The sequence below is a fragment of the Mus pahari genome, chromosome 2, assembly GCF_900095145.1.
Source record: "Mus pahari chromosome 2, PAHARI_EIJ_v1.1, whole genome shotgun sequence".
Classification (NCBI taxonomy): domain Eukaryota; kingdom Metazoa; phylum Chordata; class Mammalia; order Rodentia; family Muridae; genus Mus; species Mus pahari.
In genome coordinates this window covers 90401013-90407642 of record NC_034591.1, presented here as the reverse complement: position 1 = coordinate 90407642, position 6630 = coordinate 90401013, and positions in this window count along the sequence as shown.

Here is a 6630-nt window from a genome sequence, read left to right as displayed (position 1 = left end):
AAAAAAAAAACAAAAATCAATTGAATGTTAAATCATAGAAAAATATAGGCCTAATAATTTCATTTATATTATACGTAAGAACTCATCCTATTATGGTATTAGTTGTCAATAATCCCAGTACTTGGAATGCAGAGGCAGGAAGATCAGGAATTTAAGGTTTGCTCAAACTATGTAACAAATTCAAGGTCAGCCTGAGCTACATGAAACCCTGTTTCAAAAACCAAACCAAACCAAACCAAACCAAACAAAAACAAAATATAACAAGGCAAAATGTTCCCTTAATCCCAGCACTCCGGAGGCAGAGGCAGGCAGATTTCTGAGTTTGAGGACAGCCTGGACTACACAGAGAAACCCTGTCATGGGAAAAAAAAAAAAAGACTGTGTTTGGGCTGGTGAGATGGCTCAGCGAGTAAGAGCACCAACCACTCTTCCGAAGGTCCTGAGTTCAAATCCCAGAAACCACATGGTGGCTCACAACCATCCATTATGATTTCTGACACCCTCTTCTGGTGCCTCTGAAGTCAGCTACAGTGTACTTATGTATAATAATAAATAAATCTTTAACAAAATAAATAAATAAATAAATAAATAATGTTCCCTTCCACCAAATAGAAATGTGATGTGAGAAAATACCCAGGAAAAGTAAAATTCTAAAAAAAAGAAGGTAGAATTAAGAAAAATTCAGATAATGATAAGACTCTGGAAATTCACTGAGGAGGGCCCTCAAAGACTCCAGTTAAATTTAGTTACTTCGAAGCTGTATAGTAGGTATGTGTTTTAGGTTTGATTTTAAACTGCACATTTCCACGTAGCCACGTGTGCAGGGGTACACATGTGGTAGTGTGGATGGAATCCAGAGGTCAATCTCAGGTGTCTTAGCTCAGAAATACCACTCACACACATATCCTTTAAGATAGATTTTATTGAGACAAGAGTCTCGCTATGTAGTTCTAGCTGGCCTGGAACACTCTATATAAACCAGGCTGGCTTCAAACTCATAGTCATCCACCTGACTGCCTTGAATGCTGGGACAGACTCGTGCCACCTTACCCAGCCTTACCTCATCTTTTACAAGAGGCTGGAGAGATGGCTCAGCAGTTAAGCACTGGCTCCAGAGTGTTAGCTCATAGGCAACTAAGCTCTTCCCAGGTGCCTAGCAAGGGCTTCCTCATACCAGCTCTGCTGCATGGTAACTTCTCAGGGGGACACCTTGCCGTGGGCCCATCTGCTGCTCATCTTGTGCTACATTATACACTTCCTAACACTGGTGCTTCTGGACTTAGTAGGATCTCCTGGTGCTTGTGGTCCTTTGTGGGTGAAAAAACACACACCAGGACCGTATTTCCAACCCGCCGCCACATGTAACAAATCTACTTTCCGGCTCTTTACCCCATCCAGCAACAATTAGGTAAACTTCCTTTTCGGTCTTTTTAACATCTCCCTGAGTCCAAGGACGTGACTTTCAGTGTCCCCTGATACTCTTGGAGATGGGGGTGCTCCCAGCCACAGCCTTTAAGGCCCATGTGCGTCCTCTTCACCCACGTCCTCAGAGCTGTAACCTCACAAGTTCCCTAGACCCTACTGGGTATCACACCCCCTCCTGCTCTATCGCCTCACCGTGGAGACTGTTCCTCAACACTTCCCCGTGGGTGAGTCTGTACTACTAGACCTCGGTTTTCTTCCTCACCTCCTGGCCTCTACAAAAGCTCTGGTACCAGGCGCCAGGTCTTTCCCCGAAGCCAGCCTAAGCCACTGACCCCCGTAGAGTGTGATGACCACCACTGAACAGCCTGGTCTTTGTTTTTGTCCTGAGTCCTGGGGACGCCAGCGACTACAGGATACATGACATTTTCCTTCCTCTCGTCAATGAGAAAGGTGTCTGTCTATATCTTGTCATTCCCCCTTGAGATGCCTCTTACAAAATCTCCCGCCTCTACACTTGAAACCCGACCTTAAGGGCCCTAAATTTATTCACCTTTCCAATAAAATTTCTAATATTATACAGGACCTTTATGAACACTACACACTATTGGGGAAATGGAAAGAGAGACCCAATTCCCTATTTCTCTTTTCTTGAAGCCCTGTTTCTTTCTGCCTGGTCTCCCTTTCCATAATGTTTAAATGTCTAGTCTGTACATTGTAATAGGTCAGGGCCAGGTAGGACCAGGGACTGCATGCAACAGACATTCCTGTTCCCATCAATGACTGCTCTGAACCAAGCCACTGATCTAACCACTCCTGAGATACATGGATCATTTGTCTATTAATTTGATTCCAAATTCTAGCTAAAGTCCGATTCATCCATGTGACTCTGGCTCTCAGCCTGTCCACATGAACCCGAATGCCCTCCCCAGTCCCTCCTCCTCCTCCTGCTCCTCCTGCTCCTCCTGCTCCTCCTCCTCCTCCTCCTCCTCCTTCTCCTCCTCCTCATCCTCCTCCTGCCTTCCTGCAGCCAGCCTGCATGCACTAAGCTAAGCACGCTCTCCTTCCATAGACTTAGATTTTATTAGAAATTGGCATACCTGATTTCTAGATTCCTACTACCACAGACAAATGATTCTCAAATAGCTTATTTATCTCTGATTTCTTTGCATTCTGCTCTCGAAAGGAAAAAAAATAATATCTTAAGATTATGCTGTAAACTTTTATCTAAGGATCTGTAAATTGTTCATTGGCTATGGGATAAACTCTATATAATCTGTAACAGTATTTGCCTTTATTCAGCTCTTGTTAAAGAGTATGTGTATGTGTGTGTAACTCAAATTCAACCCTGTGTGTATATAACTTGTATTTAACTCCATATATGTATATGTGCATGTAACTTAGGTGCAACTCATTTAAAAATATATATCTGTAGAAAAACAAGTGTTTTTAAATAGCAACCATGTCAAGCACATGGATAGCAACCTACCATGTGACTTCATCTTTTTTTTTAATTAATTTACTTATATCATGTATGTGGGTACACTGTCACTGTCTTCAGACACACCAGAAGAGGGCATCAGATCCCATTACAGATGGTTGTGAGCCACCATGTGGTTGCTGGGAATTGAACTCAGGACCTCTGGAAGAATAGTCAGTGCTCTTAACCACTGAGCCATCTCTCCAGCCCATGACTTCACCATCTTAAGATGACCACATGGTATGAAGCAATAATTACAAAACTTCTTAGTTCTAATAAACTCTATATTTATTATTGTATCTCCTTTTAGACTAAGAAAGTAGCAACAAGTCTCATATTTTAAGTTGGTATGGATTTTTATATGATGATGATGATAGAAATTCAAAGTTTTATTTTTGCAACACACTGTACATATATGTGAATCAACCCTGATTTAAAATATTCTTGGGCTGGTGAGATGGCTCAATGGGTAAGAGCACCCGACTGCTCTTCCGAAGGTCTGGAGTTCAAATCCCAGCAACCACATAGTAGCTCATAACCATCCATAACAAGATCTGATGCCCTCTTCCGGAGTGTCTGAAGACAGCTACAGTGTACTTACACATATAATAAATAAAATAAATCTTTAAAAAAAATATTCTTTATATGATGATGAAATTTCAAGGCTAAGATTTATTTAGATTACTGAAAGCTGATTTAAAATGTGTGTATAATTATGTACGTCTTTGCTAGTGCATGGCCACTGTATGCTTATTTCTGACTGGTCTTAGATGTGTGAATGAATGAGTGCTGTTCATTTCTCCTGTCACCAGCCACATAGGCTCAATGTACCTCTTGGTTTTCTGGCCACTGCATCTAATGTAATAGGAATTCAAATATTAGTTAAATATGGATAGTTGTTTTATACTATTCTGCTTTATTACTAGCTCTGAAAATGCAATATTGCTCACCCTTTACAGACACAGGCATATTTTCAAAGCCCAGGGTCAAAAACAGGATTTTTGACTTTTAAATTATTGGACATGGTTAAAACTCATACCTTAGGGTTAGTAATTGAAAGTTTGTTCTTAGGTAATCTTAAACCATGGGACATTCCATTCTGGGATATGAGTAACACATGGCTAGTCACTATCTTTGCTAAGGGCTGGAGAAGGTGTAGCCATAGCTTCACCATCATCTTGGTTAAGGGCAGCAACGTGGCTGGCAGACATCTCTGTTATGGGAAGTTGTGGCTTCATCACAATCTTGATTATGGACAGCAGCACAGGACATGAACAGACTAGGGAAGCAGGTCTCCAAAGATAGATTTAAATTGGAATAAGATTTTTGTCTGACCTCTGTCCTGTCTTGATAAATTGTTTACACTGTTGCTCTATGTCTTCACTTTCAAGAGGGTGCTTTCTTTTAATATTACAAAAACAGTTGAAAGATTTTAAACTTTTAAAAATTTTGAAGGTTTACAACAGCAAAAAGATCAAAAACACTGCCTTAAAAATGTTTAGCATTGGGCTGGAGAGACCTGGCTGGCCTCGAACTCAGAAATCTGCCTGTTGGGCTGGAGAGATGGCTCAGCGGTTAAGAGCACTGACTGCTCTTCCGAAGGTCCCGAGTTCAAATCCCAGCAACCACATGGTGGTTTGCAACCATCCATAATGATATCTGACTCCCTCTTCTGGTGTGTCTGATGACAGCTACAGTGTACTTAGATATAATAATAAATAAGTCTTAAAAAAAAAAAAAAAAGAAATCTGCCTGCCCCTGCCTCCTGAGTGCTGGGATCAAGGGTGTGCGCCACCACTCCTGGATAGGATATTTTGCTAAAGCAAGCACATGAAAGGACATGTGATGAAGGATTCTTCACTAACGACAGGCATGTACTGGTCCGCCTTACATTATGTAGTTGAGCTACATTTGTTGGGACTCCATTGAGGGAAACGCACCAAAAAAGTGGTGTACTGCATTTCCACAGACTCAGGACGATTGACAGAGTGATGTCAGCTGAGATAGTCACACGTGCTGAGGCAAGACCTATATGGAGAACAACACGTGATGTTTGAAGGGAGTATAAAAGGACTTGAGGGGCCGGGCGTGGTGGTGCATGCCTTTAATCCCAGCACTCGGGAGGCAGAGGCAGGTGGATTTCTGAGTTCGAGGCCAGCATGGTGTACAAAGTGAGTTCCAGGACAGCCAGGGCTATACAGAGAAACCCTGTCTCGAAAAACCAAAAAAAAAAAAAAAAAAAGGACTTGAGGGACAGTGATTGACTGAGCCAGCTCAGTCAGACAACAGGGTCTCCAGGGAGGGAGGGAGGACTGAAAAGAAAAAGAAAATTAGACAACATTATAACATTCTAGGCACTTGCAGAGAATAGGGTCAGTTCTTAGATCAAATATAATCAAACAAGGTAATAAAGAGATCAAATGAGAAAATAAACAAAGCCCCTTGGTCACTGTTTCTAGGGGCTTATCAGGATGGCCAAGATAAAAGGAATGCCACACAGGCCTCTGCTGAGTTAACTTGAGTTTTGAATTAGCCCAAATGTAAATATTCTTATCTGAGTCTACTTCCTCGAGCACAGTGACAAGTGCTTGCCAAATTTCTCGAAGCAGGGGCCCCAAAAGCTCTCCACAAGCGATGGAGGCTGAGCTTGGCTTACTTATAGAGCTAGCTGTACAACGCTTGTTGGTCTCACGTCTTCGCTGATCCTCTCCTCCCTGAGAGAGGCACAGCCGAGAACTTTCCCTGGCATTCCTGTTGGCCCTGGTTTGCTCTGGCTGACTCAGGCTGAGGATGAGGCTTAGCTATCTCTGCTAGGTTAGTGTCACCGCTGCTAATTCGTGTTTACTCTCCCAACTCTACCAAACTGGACTGTGGGTTTATCTGTCAAGTGTTTATCAGTAGACTGAGCCGCTGCTGCTGCTGCTGACCTCTGTGAACGGAACTGCTGATTTCATGACAACACAGATAAGATTTACACCAAAGAACCATTTCCAAACAGGTCCATCTCTTCTATAGCCTCTCTTTTGCACTACCACCGGTGGGTGGTGGGCTAAAAGGGAGGTTAAAATGTTTAAAAACCATCATTAAAAATAAAGGTTAAAAAAGTTAAAGTTACCGGCTTTCATTCAGAAACTGACCAGTGCTCTCTGGGTAGGGTCACGATGAATACTGTTTAAGCTCTCTTTCCAGTCTCAAGATTCATCCTTCCTTCCTTCCTTCCTTCCTTCCTTCCTTCCTCCTTCCTTCCTTCCTTCCTTCCTTCTTTCTTTCTTTCCTTTTTCCTTGTTTTTTTTTTTTTTTTGCTTTTTTAAAATGTCTTTTCTTTTCTTCTTCTTTTTTGTTGTTTTTTTTCTGTAGCTCAGTTCAGCCTGGCCTGGACCTCCCTGTACAGCCCAGGCCATACAGGATAACATTTGAACAAGGAACTACATAAAGAAAAGACAATGACTAGTGGTGGTTGGGAAGCTGAGGATGGTGGATGGCCCCAGATTCCAGGATAGCCTTGACAACATTAGGAAGTAACCTGGATTAATCACACGAGCATCTGTGCACACACGGGAGAAACATGTTCTCACGAGCATCTGTGCACATACGGGAGAAACATGTTCTCATTCTGCAGACTGTGCTTGGGTCTTGCATAGATGTGGAACCATTTGGCAAGGTCTCCAGCTCCTCTAGTACTCATGATACCCAGCTCAGGCAGGAAAGTCCTAGTACATTAGTAGCTG